The 25841-nt window shown below is 46.8% G+C and overlaps 1 pseudogene; it reads right to left on the bottom strand.

Annotated features, from left to right (window-relative positions):
* Positions 1–19096: 19096 nt before the first annotated feature.
* Positions 19097–20560, bottom strand: LOC147986738 (uncharacterized; annotated as a pseudogene).
* Between the last annotated feature and the right edge of the window lie 5281 nt (positions 20561–25841).

The raw sequence follows: 25841 nt of genomic DNA, 5'->3' as shown, positions 1-25841 counted from the left end.
TCGCGGTTGGATCGTTTTTATATGGAAAGATGATATTAATGGCAGTTCATTATTGGAAAAATAAATTAAGCAATGTGCTTCCCACGAACACACTCCTATCCTTGTGCATGTGGGAGCTCTGGAAGGGTAGGAACGCGGTTGTATTTGATGGGGCTTCGCCCTCGGCTACAAAGGCCATTTTTAAAATTGAGAGTGAGAGCAAATCATGGAAGCTAGAGCTAGCAGGGATATTGAAGGGAGAATACTCTAACTTCCCGGCTATGCTGACTAGGTGGGCTAGGGCGAGTAGTTAAGTGTGTCAGCGTGGCCTTTAGGCTGTGTGGTGGTGCCGTGGTGGAGTGGTGCTTGTAACTACTTGTAGAACCTTGGCCGACGGGGCTCTTTTCCTCATCTCCTTTTTAATACATGATACACATGCTTGTGCGTATTTAAAAAAAAAGAATTTTCTTGGATGTGAATGGTCAACACTAATTAAAACATAGACTCGCACACTCAACACCACCACAGACATGCACTCACACTGTGTCTAATGAAGATCCGGTCGGAGTTGCAGAACTTCAAGATTAACAAAGTGACTGCGGGCACCTCGCGATCGACAGCAACATCGCCTCCCGCTAAAAGAATAATCTGCATTGCGCAAATTAAGAATCACCATTTTTGGAGAAAACAAGATTGATTATGTACACTATGAATGTGCCAAAGTTTTTGTGGAGTGAAGTGGTTATGACTGCTACCTACTTTGGAGTATCTCATCAGCTATACTGTGCCATTAAAAGTGGGATGAAGACTCCAATATGAAATGGTCTTTGTTTAGGAATGAGTTCATTGTTTATTGAACCTGCTTTCTTAGAGACTACATTCCTTCAGAGTAGGAAATTCAATTGGTCCCAGTTTTGTTAAGTGTGTATTCAGTAGGTACTCATCTGGACAAAAAGCTAGTGAGCGATGGACTTCCGTTAATATTGTTGACGAGAAATTCATTGATCCTATACACGAAGCTATACATACAATTCAGGTGTTTAATCGAGCGATGAGGAGATCCATTCATAGACTTTAGAGACCATGGAGACAACAATGTACCTAGGTTCAAGCCCTCTTGGCAAGTATAATTAGCAGCCCAGCATCCCGTAAAATGTATATTGATGTGAGTTTACATGCTACAAGAACTAGTTTGTGTGTGCGAAATAGGTCTTGCAGTGTAGTCTTCTTCTTTTAATTTGAGTCTACATGTCTTCTATAGAGGCAGCTTGTCTTGGCAGTCAAAGCTTTGGCTCCTTCTCCAAGTAGTTCTAATGGGGTGTGCCTCCTTAATTTAAAGTAATGTTTCCTTGATTGATTTATGCTACATATACTTATAGGGTATTTACCTTATGTGATTTGAGTTCTTGCCTAGAATATGGCAAATATTATCACTTTTCTGTACTAGCATTTAGTATTTACCAGCAAGCCTGACAACAGTAAGTGGAATTAAGGTTGTAAGAGGAAAACTAAAACCAAGCCAGGGAAGTCTCTAAAAAACTATGTTGGGACCAAGTTTTTAAGACTAGTTAGGTCATTTTTTAAGCCTGGTGAGATTTCCCAACTAAGTTTTTATGCCTTGTCAGGTCCTCTCAATTCGGTGAGACAATTTACTTGGGGCCAATGAGAGGTTTCACGAGTTGCTAAGAGATCTTACTTGAGATCCAAATTTTCCATTGATTTCAATCCCATGAAATGTGTTATTTGTTTCAGTGACAACCATGGCATACATCTAATTCTTCAAGAAAATGCATGTGTTTTTTTACACATTGTTGCGTTTTCAATTCGTGTAGGATTCAACATGCCATGACGTACAATTCCTATTTTTTTTTCTCATGTTCCCACATTTTAGAAATCTTGTAACCAAAGAGGACCTAACTAATTTTGCTTGACACCGGTTTCCAATACTTGAATCTATGCAATATCAGTTTTTGGATACCCCCCCCCCCCCCCCCACCCTTGATCCAGTCAAAAGGCACCCGTTGACTGAATTTGTGTCGACTTAGTATCTCAATGGTGCTCATAGGGTAGTGTGTGCATGTGTGCGATTAAAAAGATGGGTATATGTGCGTGTATGTTAGTATTGTACTGTGTAAAAAAAGGCATGATGGAGTGGCATAGGTGGAGGGTTCTCATCTTGATTCACTCCGAGTGTGCATTGCGACTCTTGGATTAACTGTCAGTATACTCCACTCTATAAGCGCCAAGCCACACCTTGCTTCGCTTTCCCATGTACGTACCTCAGAAAATCCGGAGCTCTTCTACTTAATGTGTGGAAATCCAAAAATTATGTTCCTCTTAATGCCCCATTCCCATCGACAAACAGAGGGACCTGTGGGTCGTCTATCTAAGCGACGGCCTAAGGTGCTCGGGAAATGACTTTCTCCAAGGATAGCATAAAAATAATCTCGAGATCCGTATTCCAGTGTGTTCTCCCTCCATAGTCGGGGAGAGTGATTTATCTGCCGTCTAATCCAAGAATATGAGCCTATCCGAACAACTACACAAGCCATCGAGGAAATGCCCGTTCTGTGACTAGGAAAGATCTAAAACTTGATATTCATAACCATCAGGATAAAAAGAATCCATGTACACTCGCATTGCACAATATTATCAAAAATTCAGGTATGTTGATTACCGAGATTTTTTTTTGATAAAAGAAGGGCTTCCACCTTCCGATTTTCATTAATGAAAACCAAAGCATCCAAACGAAACAGGCTACGATAGGAAGCAAACACGACAATCTACCATGTTCCTCTCTCTCAACTCCACCCAAACCTCAACAGGAAGGCCTGTCAGAGCTAAGTGATGAGAAACACATCTACATCGATCATGACGTCTCCTTACACATCCACTGTATCCAAGTCCGGACATCAACATTTATCTTATAGACTCCAAAAGACAAACTACTAGAGAAAAATAGCAACAATGAAGAACTTGCAGCTACAACAGGTAGAAGGTTTTCTCTGCTCATCCTTTCAGTCGTGCCACGTTGATCCTCCACCCATGCGACGTTACATATACTTCACTTGCTACTCGTTCTAGCAGTTTTGCTCCCAGATCCAGTGCCCCTTTTTGTTGCTCCTTTGTCTGCAAAATAGACCAGTCCACAATAATCCAGCTACTCATTAGTTTGATCAAAACAACAGGGTCCGTCACCCTTTTATTCTCAAAAATTATCCCATTTCTACATTTCCATATAGCCCATAATAAAGCAGAGATCCCAACCATAACTAGCTTTTTATCATTTTTCTTAAACCTATCTAACCATCCCCCCAAGCATTCCCGAATTTATGAAGGAATTGTCCTCAAACCTACAGAACATTTCGCCAAACTCCAAATCAGAGAAGCCACCGAGCAAGTGAAGAATAAATGGTCCACTGACTCATCTTTTCCACAAAATACACATTTTTTATCCCCTCGCCTCCCTCTTTTGAGTAGTGAGTCTCTGGTCAATATCCTCTTCCTATTTACCAGCCACAGAAAAATCTTTATTTTAGCTGGGACTTTAGTTTTCCACAAGACTTTCTGTGGGAATCTAAGGCCAAAGTATATAGTGATTTGACAGAGAATTTGTGGTCAGCAGTGAGTGTCCAGATTATTTCATCCTTTCCTTCTCTCATTTCAACCTCTTCACATCTACTTTATAGACTATTCCATAAACCTAGAGTTTCACCATACAAAGTCCTTCTAAATCTGAACCCATGCCAACCCCTCAGTTGGGCCTCGGCCACTATTATGTTCTGATCAAAACAAGTATCATATAGTCTGGGGTAGGCTTCTTTAGGTGGTTTCTCATCCACCCATATATCTTCTACGAACCTAGTGTTTTCCCCATTTCCCAGTTTCCTTTTCACAATTCTGTAGAAAACCTCTTTCACCTCCATCAGACTAGCCCAGAACTGAGAATCTCCAGTTTTCCTAGTAGCCCAAGATAGGCATCCATTTCCCCCATATTTCCTAAACATCACATCTTTCCATAGCCCCTCCTCTGTCTCCATTTTTCAAAACCATTTAGCTAGCAATGAAATGTTCATTAACTCCAAATTTCAAATTCCTAGGCCTCCCACCTCCTTGGGTAAGCAACATGTCTTCCAGTTTACTAAATGCCATTTCTTAACATTTTCATCTTCTTGCCATACCAATCTAGCTCTGAAAAAAATCAGCTTTCTTAATTACCCCTTTGGGGATAGCATAAAATGACATCGCTGGACCAAAAGCTCGTAGCTCGCGAGCTTAATGAATGCTCGATAGTTCGGCTCATTAAGCTCGTAGCTCGCTTCTTAATGAACAGAGCCAATCATTGATTTCAGCTCGTTAAGCTTAACAAGTGTATCGAGCGAGCTAACGAGTTTCACGAGTAGCTCATTAAGCTCGTTAGTAACAACACAACACATATTTTCATCTTACGTGACAAACTTTTTGTAGCACCTCAGCGCATCTATTCAATCTAATCGACATGTGAGGCAACAAACTACTGGAATTTTTTTATAGTCACCATATTTCATATTGAAAACCACACATACACATTCATCATGTATATTGTAACACATCATAATCTGTTAACGAGAGCTCGCGAGCGCTCACGAGCTTAACAAGCTTCAAACAAGCCGAGCCGAGCAGGGTTTTCTGCTCGTTAATATTAATGAGCTTAACGAGCCAAGCCTTAATAAGAACGAGCTTAATGAGTACGAGCTTAACGAGTCGAGTTGCTCATTAGTCCATGAAGAGTGGGATGTTTGTCAAACAAGCTTGAACCATGCTTCCTGCTATAGAGCCCAACAATTTCCCTTGCCAATATCTACATCATTTTCAATTTTTTCAGTCACACACCTTCATTGTGTGTTTCTAATTCTGGAGTCAGCTACACGCATTCCTAAATATTTTATGGGTATAGTGCTCCTTTTGCAAGTCAGGATTTCCTGGCGGACCTGTTGTTTGTGTTGGAAATATGCCCTAGAGGCAATAATAAAATGGTTATTATTGTATTTCCTTGTTCATAATAATCGTTTATTATCCATGCTAGAATTGTATTGATAGGAAACTCAGATACATGTGTGGATACATAGACAACACCATGTCCCTAGTAAGCCTCTAGTTGACTAGCTCGTTGATCAATAGATGGTTACGGTTTCCTGACCATGGACATTGGATGTCATTGATAACGGGATCACATCATTAGGAGAATGATGTGATGGACAAGACCCAATCCTAAGCCTAGCACAAGATCGTGTAGTTCGTATGCTAAAGCTTTTCTAATGTCAAGTATCATTTCCTTAGACCATGAGATTGTGCAACTCCCGGATACCGTAGGAATGCTTTGGGTGTACCAAACGTCACAACGTAATTGGGTGGCTATAAAGGTGCACTGCGGGTATCTCCGAAAGTGTCTGTTGGGTTGGCATGAATCGAGACTGGGATTTGTCACTCCGTGTGACGGAGAGGTATCTCTGGGCCCACTCGGTAGGACATCATCATAATGTGCACAATGTGACCAAGGAGTTGATCACGGGGTGATGTGTTATGGAACGAGTAAAGAGACTTGCATGTAACAAGATTGAACAAGGTATCGGGATACCGACGATCAAATCTCGGGCAAGTGCTATATCGATAGACAAAGGGAATCGTATACGGGATTGATCGAATCCTTGACATTGTGGTTCATCCGATGAGATCATCGTGGAACATGTGGGAGCCAACATGGGTATCCAGATCCCGCTGTTGGTTATTGACCAGAGAGATGTCTCGGTCATGTCTGCATGATTCCCGAGCCTGTAGGGTCTACACACTTAAGGTTCGATGACGCTAGGGTTATAGGGAAAGTATGTACGCGGTTACCGAATGTTGTTCGGAGTCCCAGATGAGATCCCGGACATCACGAGGAGTTCCGGAATGGTCCAGAGGTAAAGATTTATATATGGAAAGTTGTTGTTCGGGTTCGAGGAAAAGTTCGGTTTTTTTCGGTATTGTACCGGGAAGCTTCCGGAAGGTTCCGGAGGATTCTGGAGGGGTCCGGAGGTCCAGAAAATGTTCCACCACGTCCAATACATCAGCATGGGCTGTAGGGGGGCTCCCTAGCCTTAATGGGCCAGGGGCACCAGCCCCCCCATGGCCCATGCGCATGGGAGAGGGGAAACCCTAAGGGGGAGGGCCTCCACTTGACTTGGGAAGCACTCCTCCCCCCCTTGGCCGCCGCCCCAACCCTAGATGGGATCTAGGGGGGCCGGCCCCCCCTCTCCCCCCACCTATAAATAGTGGAGGTGTGGGAGGGCGGCCAGACCCTTGCACTTGGCGCAGCCCCCTTGTCGGTGTCAAAACCGGCGGATCTCGGGTAGGGGGTCCCGAACTGTGCGTCTAGGCCGGATGGTAACAGGAGGCAGGGAACACGATGTTTTACTCAGGTTTGGGCCCTCTTGATGGAGGTAAAACCCTATGTCCTGCTTGATTAATATTGATGATATGGGTAGTACAAGAGTAGATCTACCACGAGATCAAGGAGGCTAAACCCTAGAAGCTAGCCTATGGTATGATTGTTGTATATGGAGTTGATTGCCTACGGACTACAACCCTCCGGTTTATATAGACACCGGATAGGGTTAGGGTTACATAGAGTCGGTTACAATGGTAGGAGATCTTGAATATCCGCATCGCCAAGCTTGCCTTCCACGCCAAGGAAAGTCCCATCCGGACACGGGACGAAGTCTTCAATCTTGTATCTTCATAGTCCAGGAGTCCGGCTGAAGGTATAGTCCGGCTATCCGAACACCCCCTAATCCAGGACTCCCTCAGTAGCCCCCGAACCAGGCTTCAATGACGACGAGTCCGGCGCGCAGATTGTTCGGCATTGCAAGGCGGGTTCTTCTCCAAATCTTGTGTACCTGTAGGAATAATGTCCGATTTTTGTAATGTAGTGCTCCTCGGCTTCCACGCCCAATAATGGCCGTCCTCCACGTGTCAAACGAATGCAAAAAGCCGGGGCGTTTTTACACCCACACCCCTAGCCGTATAAACGAGCCACCTATTTAACGGGATGGGGATTTAGGTCCAAACCACATCTTCTCCTTTCCGTGAGTTATCATCAGAGCGCTTCCAGCAAAGGTCCATTCCAACATGACCAGCCGTCGCAGCTCCTCCCCTCGCCCCTCCGGTCCCAAACCCGGGGACTGGGAGAGTTGCACCATCTGCATAGCGAGTTAGTGTCGCTTCAGGCCAAGGGATTTCTCCCTCAGGCATACATGGTCCCGGTCCGAGCCGGTCTCGCCACCTACAATGGCGGAAAACAAGCGGAGAGCACCCCCAATCCTTCTAAAGGAGAGTGGGTGTGCCTCGTCCCCTATCTAATAAGGGGACTGGGATTCCCAATTCATCCATTTCTCCGCGGGCTTCTGGAGTTCTACGGCCTCCAGCTGCACAATCTCACGCCCGCCTCCGTATTGCATATTGCGGGTTTCGTCGCCCTTTGCGAGCTATTTTTAGGCGTTGAGGCTCATTTCGCACTGTGGAAGAGGTTATTCTGCCTGATGCCCCGTTCTCAGGAGGGGTCTATATACCAAGTGGGCGGAGCCGAAGTATGGCGCATCGCCGGGACCGGATACCTATCCGGAACCCCAAAGAAGGCGTCCGAGGACTGGCCTTCGGAATGGTTTTACATAGATGACGTCCCGCTACCGGACCCTATCCGGGTCGGTCTCCCTGAGTTCAACAGTGCTCCATTGAAGAAACACTTGAGCTGGCGTCCGCGGAGCTCTCAGAGAGAAAGCAACAGAGACGTCCTTTACCTGATGGGCCGGATAAGACTGTTGGCTCATTCCGGACTAACCATGATTGGAGTCATGGCCGCATGCATTATGCGGGGGGTGCAGCCGCTTCACTATAGAGGCCACCCCATGTGGGATTTCAACGGGGAGAATGACGCCACACGTTACGGTCGTAAGGGGCCGGCCTTAGCCGCCGCCTTAATTAAGATCTTATCCTCTTTGTACAAGGGAGAAAAGGAGGAATTCCTCCGCGTCAACCCGCGGGTAGGATTCAGTATGTACGATCCTCCAAGTTGGGTAAGTGAACAATTGCGCTTGCCCGTTTGTTTTATACTCCCATGGTTAGATAGGTAGTCTAACGACTTCAATGCAGGAACTGCGACAGGAGGTAAAGGATATAAACAGCCGCCCTCCACAGCCCGAGGACCCAGAACGGTCCCTCAATCCGGACTCCGAAGAGGATCCGGACATATCGGTGGAGCTTATCGATGGGGTGTTCCATCAGCTAAGCAAGGACAATACCTTGGTAGCCATTACGGCGGATTACCCAGGGTTAATCCCGGCCTCCCAGGTGACAGAAACCGGGGTCTTATTCCCTTGAAAGAGATTCCACCCTCACGTAGCCCGGTGTTTCTGACGACAGCCGTGTTTTGCAGGGGAGATTTCCGAGGCAGGAGGCCGAACCTGCGACGGCTAGCCAACGAGGGGCCGCAGGGCCCCGTGGAGCAAAAAGGAATGTAGTCCGGACTGAGATGCCGGCGCAAAGGTATAGTGCACCCTTTGTTTCCCTGGAGTTATTCTGTCAGGGCATATTAATGTTCGTGCTATCTTCAGAACGAAGAGACCTCGCCGGACTACATCCGGAGAGGTTGCCAATCGCGCCTCCACCAGCCAGGCTCCAACGTCTGGCCAGGAAGCGGAGGCGAGCACAAGGCGCGCACCGGACGCTCCTCCGACAGAGGATGCGGACAGGCTATCTGCCACAAATTCTAAAGTGAAGAGTGCCATGAACCACAGGCATCGCCGGACAATTCTACGCGATGCTTGTTTCTCCCAAGAGGCTTTAGATGCCTTTAATTCGGGAGATGCCTACCTCCGTGCCGCTCAAAATGGTTTAGCCAGAGCCACGGAGCAGTATGTAAAAGACATACGGGTAAGAAAATTTTGGTTATATATATATATATATATATATATATATATATATATATGCCAGTAGCCCCCGAGACTTGAAGCAGTTAGAGCAACTGATTTAAGGATCATGTAATATGTAGCTTCTTACAGAGAAGAATACCGTACTGTCCCAGGAGCTGGAAAAGTGCAAGGCCCAACTATAGGCCGCACTAGCCGCAGCAGGGGAGCCCAAAGAGACCCCCTCAGGTAAGATACACTTCGAAAGATTAGTATTGTGCGGTGTGGGTGAAAATCTGACAAATCATTTTGCAGATGGCGCCGGGCTCGATCCGGACAAGCAACAACTCTTACGCCGGCTAAAGGCCGGTGAGAGTACGTTGACAGAGGTGAGGCGAGAGAAGAATGATCTTCAGGATGCCAACACCAAGCTGGACGTCAAACTTAAAGATGTTCGTGGCCAGCTGTCGGACTCCACGAAGGATAATCAGCGGCTTCGACGCGGCATTTTTAGTAAGTGCTTGAACGAACTTTGAAAAAAGAGTTCGGCGATGAAGTCGACTAACAGAGTAATGTCTGTAGGTATGCTCACAGGTCGTCCTGCAGAGGAGATGCCCAGTTCTACGGGTGACCTTCTTCCCGAACTCTTGCAACTGCATGAGCGAATTCGGCAGGCGATGCGGGGTATTGCCCAAGCCTTATGGCCTGCCCACTCCGTGCCCGAGGGCCTTGGAGAGCTTGCGGAGAAGCTGAAGGGAGCTCGGCGGCGCTTCCGGTTGTGGAAGATATCGGCCTACCGACAAGGCGCCAGGGAGGCCTGGGCCATGGTGAAGACCCGTTTTACGAAATCTGACCCAAACCACATGGCCGAGGTCGGACCAGGGGGCCTGACGGGAAGGAGATCCCTGTAAGCTTAGTATACGGCCAAGTAGAGTTGGTCGCGAAGTATTCCCAGCAGGACTGTAAATTAGACAGCCTGTTAGATGGTATAGAAGAGGAATACAATCAGTCAGAATGACTGTGTAATTTTGAATTGACATGTGTAATGCCTTCTAGCCGGATTGTAGATCGTTTGTCGTTGCCGACCTTTTCGCTTCAACCTCGGGACCTGACGGTCCGGAGTGTGTCCGAATACCCTAGCGGTTATATAAGAACCGGGGTATGCGTGGAGACCAGGCATAGGGGTCATCAGTGCTTTATCAGACAAGTGCCCAACTAGTTATGTTATATTACATGGTTAGTAAGAAACATCTTCCAGAGAGAATAGTTCTGTTAAGGGTTCCTTTCGCTGTTAGGCATGCCCTAAGGTGCATGTCCGGACTGTGTGAAGAGACGCAGAAAAAAAAGCATCTAGGGGCGCATAAAATGAGTAAAAAGATCATCTTTTATTTCACCGACCGAATATTCCCTTAAGAACGCTAGCTTTCGGCTTCACCCAGTTTGAGGTACACATCCGGCTGACCCGGCAGTAACAATCACAGAGGTGCTCCCTTTACCGCCTAGCTGAACAATCGGGAACGTAGGGGTAAGCACAGGAGCCAGGCAACCCAGCTTGGCCAAAACTTAAGTCATATCGATGCATATAATGGTGAAGAAAAAAGGTACATGTGGAAGTTTGACGCATGTGTTGGGCGTGAAGCCCGTATAAATAAGCTTCTGTTAAAGAAGCCCCCAGGTTTAATGAGCGCGAGTGACGCGTCACTAGATGCGCCTTTAAGGGCTACGAAAGAAAAAAATGGGAAGGAGAGAAATGTAAGACAGAAAAATACAAAAAGGGATGGACAGAGGAAGGAGACGAACACAGAGTCCGGCGCTAGGCATAGAATCTTTGGAGACGGGTGGCGTTCCACGGGTTCGGCTCGAGTCGGTTGTTCGACGCATCTCGCAGGCGGTACGCCCCGCCAGTCAGGACTTGGTCGATTATGAATGGACCTTCCCACTTGGGCTTGAGTTTGTCCTTTTTCTTATCCGGCAGGCGTAGAACTAGTTCGCCAACATTGTAATTTTCGGCCCGTACTTCTCTGCTTTGATATCTTCGGGCCTGCTGTTGATAAAATGCGGAACGGGCTTTTGCCACATCGTGCTCCTCCTCCAAGGCGTCCAAGTTGTCCTGTCGATCGAGCTCGGCTTCTCTTTCTTCGTACATGCGCACTCTAGGTGAGTCATGAATTATGTCGCAGGGCAGAACTGCTTCTGCGCCGTACACCATAAAAAATGGTGTGTACCCGGTGGTGCGATTTGGCGTGGTTCGCAGCCCCCATAGCACGGAGTCGAGCTCCTCTACCCAGTGCGTGTTAGATTCCTTGAGGGACCGCACCAGTCTGGGTTTAATGCCGCTCATGATAAGACCATTTGCACGTTCGACCTGGCCGTTGGTTTGTGGGTGATAGACGGAAGCATAATCGAGCTTGATGCCCATGTTTTTGCACCAGAGTTTTACCTCGTCGGCGGTAAAGTTTGTACCGTTGTCGGTTATGATGCTGTGGGGGACGCCATAACGGTGTACAACCCCGGATATGAAGTCTATCACAGGTCCGGATTCTGCCGTTTTAACAGGCTTGGCTTCTATCCATTTGGTGAACTTATCCACCATGACCAGTAAGTATTTTTTCCTATGGGTTCCACCTTTAAGGGGTCCGACCATGTCAAGCCCCCAGACCGCAAAAGGCCAGGTGATGGGTATAGTTTGGAGTGCGGTGGGTGGCATATGGCTTTGGTTGGCAAAAAGTTGGCAACCAGCGCATCGTTGGATTAAGTCCTGAGCGTCTGCTCGGGCCGTCGGCCAGTAAAAGCCTGTACGGAAAGCCTTGCTAACAAGGGACCGAGCAGCGGCGTGGTGACCACCGAGTCCGACATGAATTTCAGCCAGGAGGTTCCGCCCTTCCTCTGCGGAGATGCACCTTTGAAGGACTCCGGTAGTGCTTTTCTTATAAAGTTCTCCCTCATGGACTCTGTAGGCCTTAGATTGCCGCACTATGCAGCGGGCCTCGTTTTGGTCCTCGGGGAGTTCCTGCCTAGTAAGGTAGGCTAGGAACGGTTCTGTCCACGGGGCGATAACCGCCATTATTACGTGGGCTGAAGGTGTAATTTCGTTGGCAGAGCCTCCGATTGTGTCAGATTGTTCGGCGTCAAGTGGTGCGGCTGGGTTCGGGCTGTTATGTAAGGGTTCCCCCTCCCATGCTACGGATGGCTTGAACAATCTTTCCAAAAAGACGTTGGGGGGGACTGCATCGCGTTTTGCTCCGATGCGTGCTAGGACGTCCGCCGCTTGATTGTTTTCTCGGGCTATATGGTGAAACTCCAGCCCTTCGAACCGAGCTAACATTTTTAGGACGGCGTCGCGGTAAGCTGCCATTTTTGGGTCCTTGGCGTCGAAGTCTCCATTTATTTGGGATATCGCGAGGTTTGAATCCCCGCGTACCTCTAGGCGCTGGATACCCATGGATACTGCTATCCGGAGGCCATGTAGGAGGGCCTCATATTCGGCTGCATTGTTGGAATCCGTGTACATGATCTGGAGCACATATTGGACTGTGTCTCCTGTGAGGGACGTCAGGACGACGCCGCCCCCAGTCCGGCCAACATTTTGGAGCCGTCGAAATGCATAATCCAGTTTGAATATGTGCCGTACTCTTCAGGGAGCTCGGCCTCCATCCATTCTGTGACGAAGTCGGCCAAAACTTGTGATTTAATAGCTCGCCATGGCTTATAGGTTATATTGAACGGGAGAAGCTCGATGGCCCATTTTGCAATCCGGCCCGTTGCATCGCGGTTGTTGATAATATCGTTTAGTGGCACTTCCGAGGCTACTGTTATGGAACACTCTTGAAAGTAGTGTCGTAGATTCCGGGATGCCATGAATACCGCGTATGCAATCTTTTGATAATGCGGGTACCGTGATTTGCATGGAGTGAGGACAGTGGACACGTAGTAGACCGGCCTTTGAAGGGGGAATTTGTGTCCGTCCGTTTCCCGCTCGACAACGAGCACTGCGCTGACAACTTGGTTTGTTGCTGCAATGTACAATAACATTGGTTCGCCGGAGGTTGGCGCGGCCAGGACTGGGTTTGTTGCCAATATGGATTTTATTTCATCAAGTCCGGCCATGGCGGCATCCGTCCACTCGAAGTGTTCGGTGCGCCGAAGGAGGCGATAAAGGGGTAGTGCCTTTTCTCCCAAGCGGGAGATGAAGCGGCTTAAAGCCGCCACGCACCCAGTTAATTTTTGTATTTTCTTAAGATCCTTTGGGACATCCAATTGTGACAAAGCTCGGATCTTGGCTGGGTTTGCTTCAATTCCTCTACCGGATACAATGAAGCCTAAGAGCTTTCCGGCTGGAACGCCGAAGACGCATTTTTCTGGGTTGAGCTTGATGTCATATTTTCGGAGGTTATCGAATGTAAGCCTCAAGTCGTTTACTAGGGATTCAACATCTCTTGATTTGACGACCACATCGTCCACATACGCCTCCACTGTTTTGCCGATCTGGTTTGCCAGACATGTCTAGATCATGCGCTGATATGTTGCTCCGGCGTTTTTCAGCCCGAAGGGCATTGTGTTGAAGCAGAATGGGCCGTATGGTGTGATGAATGCTGTTGCAGCTTGGTCTGATTCTGCCATCTTGATTTGATGGTAACCGGAGTATGCGTCGAGGAAACACAACAAATCGTGTCCTGCGGTGGCATCGATAATTTGATCGATACGGGGGAGGAGGAAGGGATCCTTTGGGCAAGCCTTATTAAGGTCTTTAAAATCGACACACAGGCGCCAGGATTTGTCCTTCTTTGGTACCATCACCAGGTTTGCTAGCCAGTCCGGATGTTTTATGTCTCTGATGAATCCGACCTCTAATAGCTTGGCTAGCTCCTCTCCCATAGCCTGTCTCTTGGGTTCGGAAAAACGCCGAAGGGCTTGTTTGACAGGTTTAAATCCTTTTAGGATGTTTAAGCTGTGTTCGGCCAGCCTGCGTGGGATCCCTGGCATGTCTGAAGGGTGCCAGGCGAAGATGTCCCAGTTCTCTCGTAGGAACTCTCGCAGTGCGGCGTCTGCGTCAGGGTTCAGTCGTGCCCCGATGGAAGCTGTTTTATTGGGGTCCGTTGGATGGACCTGGAATTTGACTATTTCGTCAGCTGGCTTGAAGGATGTGGATTTGGATATCTTATCGAGTATCACATCATCCATGTTAACCGTGGAGCGCAGCACAGTTAGTTCCTCGGCCGCTAAGGCTTCGGATAGCGCCTCAAGGGCTAATGCGGCCGTCTTGTTTTCAGCGCGGAGTGCTATGTCCGGATCACTAGCTAGAGTGATAATTCCATTTGGCCAGGGCATCTTAAGCTTCATGTACCCATAATGGGGTATTGCTTGGAAGATTTTGAATGCTTCCCGCCCTAGTAAAGCGTGATATCCGCTCTTAAACGGGGCCACCTGAAACGTGACTTCTTCGGACCTGGAATTATCCGGCGTGTCGAACACCACATCTAGTGTGATTTTTCCTGTGCAACGCGCTTCCCGACTTGGGATTATTCCTCTAAAGGTTGTGCTGCTTCGCTCGATGCGGTTCCAGTCTATTTCCATTTTTTTGAAGAGTTTCCTCATAAATGAGGTTCAGTCCGCTGCCTCCATCCATGAGCACCTTGGTGAGGCGAAAGCCGTCCACTATGGGACTGAGGACCAATGCGGCTGGTGCTCGGGCTGTTCGGAATCTAGGTTCATCACTTGCGTTGAAGGTAATGGCAGTGTCGCTCCATGGATTTATTGTTGCAACTTGATAGACTTCGACGAGGCTGCGGAGTGTTCTTTTTCGCACATTGTTTGATGCGAAAGTCTCAAAGACTGTGAGAATGGTACTGGTGTCCTTGGGCTGGCTTTCTGCGGCCTCCGGAATTAAGAGGTCCTCGCCGATTTTGGCCACCTGCCGGAGTATCCAACATGCTCTAAGGCTGTGAGTTGGTGTGGCGTCCTCTGTACTGTGAATTCTACAGGGTCCATCAAGCCATCTTTATAGTACGGTTCCATGCCCTATAGAGGGTTTTGGCTTTTTGGTGTTTATCCCGGGTGTCCTGTAATGATGCACCCTCTTAGTTCGGACGGGATTACTATTCAAGGCCGGATTATCCCAAAAATTTATTTCGGTTTTCCAGGCGCTTTCCATCGCACAGTATTTTTGTACTATGGACGCCAAGTCAGCGAAGCGTGTGATATCACGACGACTTACGGCGTTAAGGATTCCCTTGTCCATGCAATTACTGCAGAAAATTGAGATTGCGTCTTCCCCGCGGCAATCCTTTATCCTGTTCATAACCAGGAGGAATCTGGCCCAGTAATGATGTACTGTTTCCTCGGGCCTCTGCCTGATTTGGGGGAGATCTCTTATGATCGGGTGGGCGGGTGTCGTTGAATCTGAAAGCTCACCCAATCCAAGATTCGGAGGCTGAAGAGTTTCCGAACTCTGAAGTTCGGATTCTTGGATGTTGTCCAGTGAATCTGGCCCGTTGCCTGATCCTAAGCTCAGGTCTTGAGTTACATCTCCCCCTCCGCGGGTATCCGGCTTGGAGGGGTCGGGAATTCGGACGTAGCTAGTCCTTAAAATAGATGAGGGGTCGCCGCACTGCGTCTCTACCACGGCAACGTGGTGGGTGACTTGGGGAGAGTTAATTTCTCTTAGATCGGGTTTAAGCCCAACCTGGTCGTAATCCGTAGTGACCCCCAGGGCGGTGATGCGATCCAAGAGCTCGTTTACGGAAGAGAGCTCCATTGGATCTAGCTGCTCGACGAGCTCCGAGCTGACGTGCAGGTTGCTTTTGATGACCCGAGAGGTCACCGTCGGTGCAACAGCCGAACAGGCGGTCATGAGGAAACCACCTAGCCGGAGGGTTTGGCCGACAGCTAAGGCTCCCTTAGCAACGGTGCCGTCTTTAAAGACGGGAGGAGGCATCCTTCCTGATTGTGACGGCACAGAGGAACTCTCAATGAAAGCACCAATGTCGGTGTCAAAACCGACGGATCTCGGGTAGGGGGTCCCGAACTGTGTGTCTAGGCCGGATGGTAACAGGAGGCAGGGAACATGATGTTTTACCCAGGTTCAGGCCCTCTTGATGGAGGTAAAACCCTACGTCCTGCTTGATTAATATTGATGATATGGGTAGTACAAGAGTAGATCTACCACGAGATCAAGGAGGCTAAACCCTAGAAGCTAGCCTATGGTATGATTGTTGTATATGGAGTTGATTGCCTACGGACTACAACACTCCGGTTTATATAGACACCGGATAGGGTTAGGGTTACATAGAGTCGGTTACAATGGTAGGAGATCTTGAATATCCGCATCGCCAAGCTTGCCTTCCACGCCAAGGAAAGTCCCATCCGGACACGGGATGAAGTCTTCAATCTTGTATCTTCATAGTCCAGGAGTCCGGCTGAAGGTATAGTCCGGCTATTCGAACACCCCCTAATCCAGGACTCCCTCACCCTCCCCTCCAATACCTTCTCCTCCTCGTGTCTTGCAGTGCTTGGCGAAGCCCTGCTGGCGTGACACACTCCTCCACCATCACCACGCCGTCGTGCTGCTGCTGGACGGAGTCTTCCCCAACCTCTCCCTCTCTCCTTGCTGGATCAAGGCGCGGGAGACGTCACCGTGCTGTACGTGTGTTGAACGTGGAGGCGCCGTTGTTCGGTGCTTAGATCAGAATCGACCGCGATCTGAATCGCCACGAGTACGACTACCTCATCCGCGTTCTTGCAACGCTTCCGCTTAGCGATCTACAAGGGTATGTAGATGCACTCTCCTTCCCCTCGTTGCTAGATTACTCCATAGATTGATCTTGGTGATGCGTAGAAAATTTTGAATTATTGCTACGTTACCCAATAGTTTGTCTCTAGCCTTCCCAAAGAGCATCATCTCACTTAAATGGAAGTATATTTTGAGCCCTGGCATCTGTTCAAAAGCTCCCAAGATAAACTTAAGGTTTTTAACATTGTCCACATCATCCTGCATTAAGAAGATTGTGTCATCTGCATATTGCAACATGTTTATCCCTTTATTATTTTCATACCCCGGGACCTCTTTCACCAATCCATGCTCCAAAGCATTACTCATGAGCACTGCCAGCGCATTAGCAGCTAAGTCAACTAGGAGAGGTGACATGGCATCCCCTTGCCTCAGCCCTTTCCGTGTCTTAAAATATGGGCCAAATTGATCATTAACCTTCACCCCTACATGCCCCCCCCTCATTGTCTCCATTACCCAATCACACCACTTGTCAGGAAAGCCTTTGAGGTTTAACATTTGGATTACAAAGGGCCATTTAATTTTATCATAAGCCTTTTCAAGATACACTTTAAAGATCACTTCATCCTCTTTCTTAGCATGAGAAGTATTCAAACCTCCATGTAAAATCACCACCCCTCCATTTTGTATCTCCCTTTGATAAATGCAGTTTGTGTTTTGGAAATAACAGGGGATACACATTTGGTTAGCATATTCATCAACACCTTGGTGATAATTTTAAAGCTAACATTAAGTAGACAAATAGGTCTAAACTTTTGTACTTGTTTATCCTCGGATGTTTTTGGGACCAAGGTAATAATCCAATAATTCAATATAGAAATGTTTCTATTCCCTTTGGAAAATTCCTCCACCATGGCCTTCAAATCCCACTTGACTAAATCCCAAAACTCCTCATAAAAATGAGCAGGGAATCCATCCGGGCCAAGGCTCTTGTTTTTCTTCATTCTAAACACCACCTCTTGTATCTCTTTTAGAGAAAAGTGTGTCATTAATATCTTCCTCTCTTCACTAATTTGTTTCATCTTTATTTCCTTCATGGAAATCTAGGTTTCTTCTGGATGGCCAAGAAAATCTTTGTAAAAATAGTAATATATTCCATTAATTTCTCCTCACCTTCCACCACCTCTCTTCTTGTTCCAAGGAAATGATTTTGTTTTTTTCTCCTTCTACTATTTACTTTTGCATGGTAGTATCTAGTGTTTGCATCCCCATATGTAATTTCTTTATTTTTGTATCTTTGGAGCCATTTCACTTCCTCCCGTATCATCACTCTTTTTAACAGCTCTTTTTATACATTTCTATCTGCAGCAGCTATCCCCATGACCTCAGCCTTTTTATCAATCTCATCTAATTGTTTTGTGATATAAATTTTAATTTTTCTATACCATGCGTCAACATTTCTATTCCATCCTTTAGTTTTCTTCCTTAGGTTTCTTAGTCTAAGCTGCCATCTCTCTAGAATATCTCCTATATATCTTTCATTCCAGGTTTTATAAACTAACTCCTTGAAACCATCTCTCATAGCCCAAGCATTCTCATATCTAAGAATATGTTTGATATCTTGCTTACCCCTGTGTCCAAGAACGAAGAAGTGTGATCAGATACCTCTCTAGCAAATGCTTGTAATATTGTCAATGGGTATTTCTCTTCCCGGGCTGGGCACATTAACACCCTATCTAATTTCTCATAGGTGGGGTCATAAAAGTTTTTATCCCATGTAAATTTTATCCCATTCAAAGGTAGTTCTCTCAGCCTAGCCTCCTGAATAATTGCATTGAACATAAAAGTCCAATGATCATCGTGGACAGGTTTATTTTTCTCTTTTTCGTTCCTGATAATGTTAAAATCTCCCCCTACCAAACAAGGTAAGGGGTTAATATGATATAATCTGGCTAGCTCAGCTAAAAAACCAGATTTCCCTTCTGCTTGAGCATTTCCATACACAGTTACCAAATTCCAATGCATTTTAACATTTTTATCAGATACTAACATTCTCAAAAAGTATTCCCCTTTCTCTATGTGTTCTACATCAGATGTATCCTTATTTACACCCATCAATATTCCTCCAGACATCCCTCTAGGTGGGTTCCAACACCACTCATAATTTCTCCCTCCAAACAAATTGTGTAGTTCATTTTTGGAGAAATTATGTTTAATGGTTTCAGAAATCCCTAAAAAATCCAATCTATGATCAATAATCATCTCTCTCACATATCTTTTTTTTAATCTTGCCCAATGCCTCTAGCATTCCAGAAATTCCTCTCATTTTTACTACCCCCAATTATTAACTATATTTTATCTAACTCAGCCCTCTTAATTCTATGCCAGTTAGAGGCTAATCATCCTTCTTTTCCTCTTTTTTTTCTTCTCAAGACCCCCACCACCCCAACTGAGTGCTTCACATATCTCAATGCTGGTCAGCATTCTTTCCCATTTTTTCTTCCTTAGAAAATGGCTTATAGTTTCTTATATTGTTGTTCCTCCACCTCAGCATCAGAATGTTCCAGATCAGAACATAATTATTCAATATCCACATCTCAAGTATCAATATGCACTGGATTGTCAAGGGATTTGTCCTCCCTCCTATCAGTCTCCTCCCTCCAGCATCCTTTTTAGCTATGTTTTGAATGTATATATCTTTTCTAGCAATCACCATTGTCCTAATAATCTTTAAGTTTTTGTCAATCATTTCCATAGAGCATCCTAAATAAATACCAACTAAAGAACTAACATGAAGTAAAGAAGGATTGTTCATATTTGGATTTAGATTCTTACCATAATTGTCTCTTTCTTCAGCTCTGATTTTGCCATATCCTCAACTTTTTGGTCCTCTTTTCCTTTATTTCTTAGACTTCTCTTCAACTCCACTTCTTTTTCTTCTTCACTTTTATCCAACATTCCAGCTCCATGAATTTCAGCCATTTTTTCTCCAAAAGTCCCTGTTGATTCCTGACTAGCATTATAATCAGTAGGCTCATTATACTTTCCAGATTCATTGCCTTCTTTCCTCTCATGATTCTCTTTCTCAAAATCCTCAAATTCCATATTTGCCAGCTTCATTTCATATTGTTCTCGATTAGCTGCCTCCTGCAAAAGTTTCTGAATCTCTCCCTTGTTGATGTTCAATCATCCCCTCCAACTTTTTCTGTGTAAGCTCTAGCTCATTGATCCTTTTCTCAGTTTTGCTCCACAATGCATTGTGTCTGGCCTTGTCTTCTTCTAGGGTTTTGATCTTATTGAACATGATATCACTTTCTTTCTGCCATTTCCCTTTATCTGCCTTCATTTCTTTCTGCCACTGCCCCATAGTTTTTTCCATTGCAATCCTTATCATTTCATTCTTTATATCTATTTCCTCACTCTATCTTAGTGACAAGATACCCAACATCACCCCTTTTCTGCCTTTGTCATCCAGTTTGGTCTTCTTTCTTTTTTTCTTCCTCCTCCTCATTGTCTTCTAACTCACCAACATCACTTTTCCTCTTTTCTTCTTTGTACCATCCCGATTGAACTACCTTTTCCATTTAAGCTCCAATTCTAAACATCAACAAATCAGGGGATGTAATTTCCACATGTAAGGGCATTTTTCCTAGATAGCTGATGCCACACTTAACCCTCACTTTTTCTTCATTGATAATACGCATATCAACTTCCAAGACAGGCCTACTGCAGCAACCTCACACATACCCAAAAAATGTCTGAAGCAATTAGGCACTTTTTCAAACTTGACCCATGTAGTGTGCATTTTCCCAATTTCTTGATGATCAAGAGACCATGGATGGACCTTAATCACTATTCTAGTCCCCAGCAGATTGAAGTCGTTGAATTTTGCAAATTTCACTAGTTTTGCTTTGTTAGGAAACCTCATCATGTAGCAATTTTTACCATATTCCTTCACTCTCCACTGCCATCCCTAGTCAAACATCTCCCCAAAGGCCTTCACCAGCTCTGTCTTATTAATCTGTTCATCTCTTATTATGACTACTCCTAAAGGGTTCATATGTTCAGCAATGAGCACATCCTTATAACTCTGAACTAGCAGGATCCCCAAACCTTTAGCAGCATAGCCAACATATTTTGGCACCAGCTTCATTTGCTTCAACAGATTGCATTCCCCAATAATGTGCCACAAATTAGGCAGTGACTCACCCTACACTCTCTGGTTGAATGTCTGGGATCTTTATATTTGCCACAAACCTGCTTATTGAACCTGTCATTTTGCTTTCTTTCATCACCACCCATTTGTTGCCAAGGCCCTCTGCCAGTTTGCTTTCTGACTCCACTACTCATATCAGATTCAGTCCCTTTCTCTCCTTTTTGAGCATTCCTTTCAATACCAGTAGCCCTTTTTCTAGTTCCCCTCCACCACTTAACCCTCCTTTCCCAAGAATCACCTCTTCTTGTGTTCCACCTCCATAGCTCATCCCCTGAACCAATTGGGATAGCAAAGCAGCAAGCAATTGTTGCTGTTGCCTAGGATATGTACCAGCAGGCCCTCCATTTCCATTCCCACTATCCTTCTCTGTCAACTCCACCTCCTCTCTTTGCTTCTCCTCGCTTCAACCTACAATATCTTTATGCCCCCTTTCGCTTTCTATATCTGTCTTGCTCCAGATGCTTCTCCTGTGAAAACAACCCCATCACCAGCTCCTTCCAACACCATTACCAGCTCCAGCTCGTCCCCCCCCCTCTTCCAAAGACATCTCTAGATCCCTCAACGAAGAAGGATATGTTCCTCTCTCCACCAAAGCCCCTGCCAACCTGATTGTTTCTTGCATCAAAATTGTGCACACGAAATGTAACCCATGCGGATGACATTACAAGACTGCTACAAAATCCCCTTGCTATTCTCCTTTAGATAGGCGTCAAGACGTCGTTTCTACTGAGTAACTCCCGACTTGCACGTCAATGTAATGGAAATAAAATGTACAAAAATGTACTACAATACTATAGAAATTAAACCATGTGTCATTAATGCACTCCTCCAAAATATTCCACGATGCGATTCCAGGGATTCAGTAGTGCTGCAATTTAGTGTTCTAGACCTAAATTTGATCCCAGTCAATAGACACGTGGTTTTCAAACTGTAACTAGGTTGCCTTCAGCGGTTGCGACCCAGTTTGCTCATCGTGGTGAGGCCTGAAAGCAACACATAATAGATTTTTAGCATGGGGTCGGATTGCTAGGGATACAACTGAATATCAAAGGGAAAGTGTGAAGCATGTCAGGGCATCTCCAACGATAACCCGCAAAAATACTCCTGTATCCATTCGCGAATAGTGGGCCAGTCTGTGGACACGAATGTGGGAGGGCGCTACCCAACGCTAGCCGGATACATTTTCACAACAACTAAAACTAACCGAACGAAATTTGATCAAACAAAGCCGGATTTCATATAAAAAAGCTAGATTTTCATATAAACCTGACGGATTTCATTACAATTACATCAAACTAAGCAGTGCTAGTCCGGCTTTGGAGGCACAATAATACCTAATCTAAATGGCTGACCATAGATCCCTTTGTCTTCCTCATGTCCGGTAGTCCGGTCATCGGACTGGCGGGAGCCCCGGTGGTATATGCTTTAGTGCAAAGGACGGCTCACTTCCCTGCCGCTCATCTGAGTGGAACGCCCAGCTGATGCTTCAGCGGGAGGGGAAGGAGGCACCTACACTTCCATGGAGCCCACGTGGGATCAACGGAGGTCCTCGCAAGAGAAGAACTGGGCAAGACACCGGCTATGTACGCCGGCATCGCCTCGGCGATGGACTTCATGGAACCCAAGCGGCGGTGGCCCCCCATGTTCTACTTATCCTTGATGATGGTGACGGACGCGGAGGTGCTGGCTACCGACTCGTCGTTCTCCATGCACCCGGCTTCTCTCTCTACCTTCATGGCGTGGCCGCAAGCACGGGAGGCGTGGTTGCAGTCACGAGAGCTGAAGTCACAGACACGGGAGGCGTGGTACGACATGGCATCATCTAGACCATAGCGCTCCTCCTCCAGACCATCTAAGTCATCCTGCCGATCGAGCTCGGCTTCTTTCTCCTCGTACATGCGGACTCGAGGTGAGTCATGGATAATGTCGCAGGGAAAGATGGCCCCTGCGCCGTACACCATAAAGAATGGTGTGTATCCGGTGGTGCGGTTGGGCATGGTCCGCAACCCCCAGAGTACGGAGCCAAGCTCCTCAACCCAGTGTTTATCCGACTCATGTAAGAATCGCACTAGTCTGGGTTTAATGCCGCTCATTATCAGGCCATTAGCCCGTTTGACTTGACCGTTTGTCTGAGGGTGATAGACGGAGGCGTAATCGAGCTTGATGCCCAGATTAGTGCACCAGGTTTTTACTTTGTCGGCTGTGAAGTTCGAGCTGTTATCGGTGATGATGCTGTGTGGGACACCATAACGGTGTACGACACCGGATATGAAATCTATCACTGGTCCGGCTTCGGCCGTTTTAACCGGCTTGGCCTCTATTCATTTAGTGAATTTATCCACCATGACCAATATATATTTTTTCTTGTGGCTTCCCCCTTTAAGGGGTCCGACCATGTCAAGCCCCCGGACTGCAAAGGGCTAAGTAATGGGGATTGTTTGTAGGGCGGTAGGTGGCATCTGGCTTTGGTTAGCGAAAAGTTGGCAGCCTACACAATGCTGGACGAGGTCTTGTGCATCTGCTTGGGCCGTAGGCCAAAAAAATCCTATTCGGAAGGCCTTACTTATGAGGGCCCGAGCTGCGGCATGATGACCGCCAAGACCAGCATGAACTTCGGCCAAGAGCTGTCACCCCTCTTCTTCGGAGATATACCTTTGAAGGACTCCGGTAGTACCTTTATTATAGAGCTCTCCCTCATGAACCTTGTAGGCTTTCGAGCATCGGATGATGCATCGAGCCTCATTCTGGTCCTTGGGGAGCTCTCGCCTATTGAGGTAGGCCAGGAATGGTTCGGTCCATGGAGCGATTATTGCCATGATTGCATGGGCCAATGGTGTTGGTTCGGTGGCCGAGTCCCCGATGATGTCGGGATTATGTTCGACATCTGGGGGTATGATCGGATCCGGACTGGCGTTGCTGCTCTCGTCTTGCCATACCATGAATGGCTTGAAGAACCTTTCCACGAACGTGTTAGGTGGGACGGGGTCACACTTAGCCCCCATACAAGCGAGGATGTCTGCTGCTTGATTGCTCTCTCGGGCCACATGATGGAACTCAAGCCCCTCAAACCGAGCTGATATTTTGAGTGTAGCGTTGTGATAAGCCGCCATCTTCGGATCTTTGGCATCAAAATCTCCATTTATTTGGGATATTGCGATGTTTGAATACCCACGCACCTAAGGCGTTGAATGCCCATAGAGACGGCCATCCGAAGACCATGCAATAAGGCCTTGTATTCGGCTGCGTTATTAGAGTCCGTACACAGTATTTGGAGCACGTAACGGACTGTGTCTCCTATAGGGGATGTCAGGACGACGCTGGCCCCAAGTCCGGCTAGCATTTTAGAGCCATGGAAGTGCATCACCTAGTTGGAATACGTGCCGTACTCTTTAGGGAGTTCGGCCTCTGTCCATTCGGCGACGAAGTCATCCAACACCTGATATTTAATTGCTCGGTGTGGTTTGTACATTATTTCAAATGGTAAGATCTCAATAACCCATTTGGCAATCCGGCTGGTGGCGTCCGGGTTGTTTATAATATCATTGAGTGGTACTTCTGAAGCTACCATGATCGAGCACTCTTGAAAGTAGTGCCGCAGCTTGCTAGATGCCACAAAGACCACATATGCTATCTTCTGATAATGCGGATATCGGGATTGGCATGGCGTAAGGACCGTCGATATGTAGTATACTGGCTTTTGGGTTGGGAATTTATGCCCCTCCTCTTTTGGTTCAACGACGAGCACCGCACTCACCACCTGGTGAGTTGCCGATATGTAGAGCAACATTGGTTTGCCGATGTTTGGTGCGGCCATGATGGGGTTGCTTGCTAGCAAAGCTTTTATTTCCTCCAGTCCGGCTGTTGCAGCGTCCGTCCACACGAAGTGGCCGGTGCGTCGGAGCAAGCGATACAATGGCAATGCTTTTTCTCCTAGTCTGGAGATAAAATGACTCAAGGCAAGACCTGCTTGAGGTCAGTTGGTGTGGCCAATTGTGACAGGGCCCGGATTTTGGCTAGGTTTGCTTCAATTCCTCTATTGGAGACAATAAACCCGAGCAGGAATGCCGAAAACACACTTTTTCGGATTGAGCCTTACATATTATGTTCGGAGGTTGTCGAATGTGAGGCGTAAGTCATCCACCAATGATTCAACATGCTTTGTTTTGATGAGTACACCATCTACATATGCTTCCACAGTCTTGCCGATTTTCTTTTCCAGGCATGTTTGAATCATGCGTTGGTAAGTGGCGTCGGCGTGCTTGAGCCCGAAAGGCATAGTGTTGAAGCAAAAAGGCCCATACGGGGTGATGAATGCCGTGGCGGCTTGCTCGGATTCGTTCATCTTAATTTGATGGTATCCAGAGTATGCGTCGAGAAAACACAGTGAATCGTGTCCCGTGGTTGCATCAATAATTTGGTCGATGCGAGGTATTGGGAAGGGGTGCTTAGGGAAGGCCTTGTTAAGGTCTTTGAAATCGAAACACAGGCGCCAGGATTTGTCCTTCTTTGGTACCATGACCTATTTTGCTAGCCAGTCTGGATGTTTGATCCCTCTAATAAACCCGGCTTCGAGTAGCTTGCCTAGCTCCTCCCCCATAGCATGTCGCTTGGGTTCAGAAAATTGTCAGAGCGTTTGCTTGACCGGCTTGTATCCCTTCACTATATTGAGGCTATGTTCAGCCAGCGCGTGTGGGATTCCTGTCATATCCGAGGGGTGCCAGGCGAAGATGTCCCAGTTCTCGCACAAGAACACGCGCAATGCGGCGTCGACCGCCGGGTCCAGCTGCGCCCCAATAGAAGCTGTTTTCTTGGGATCCGTCGAGTGGACTTGAAATTTGACTATTTCGTCAGCTGGCTTGATAGAGGTGGATTTAGGCCTTTTATTAAGAATTACATCGTCCCTATCCACTGTGGAATGCAGAGCGGTGAGTTCCTCGGCCGCTAGGGCTTCGGACAGTGCCTCGAGGGCCAGGGATACGATTTTATTTTCGGCATG

The sequence above is a fragment of the Triticum urartu genome, chromosome 2A (assembly GCF_056163025.1).
Source record: "Triticum urartu cultivar PI428250 chromosome 2A, HENAU_Tu73, whole genome shotgun sequence".
NCBI lineage: Eukaryota > Viridiplantae > Streptophyta > Magnoliopsida > Poales > Poaceae > Triticum > Triticum urartu.
Note: the sequence above shows the minus strand (reverse complement) of the source record. Positions and strands in the feature narration are given on the sequence as shown.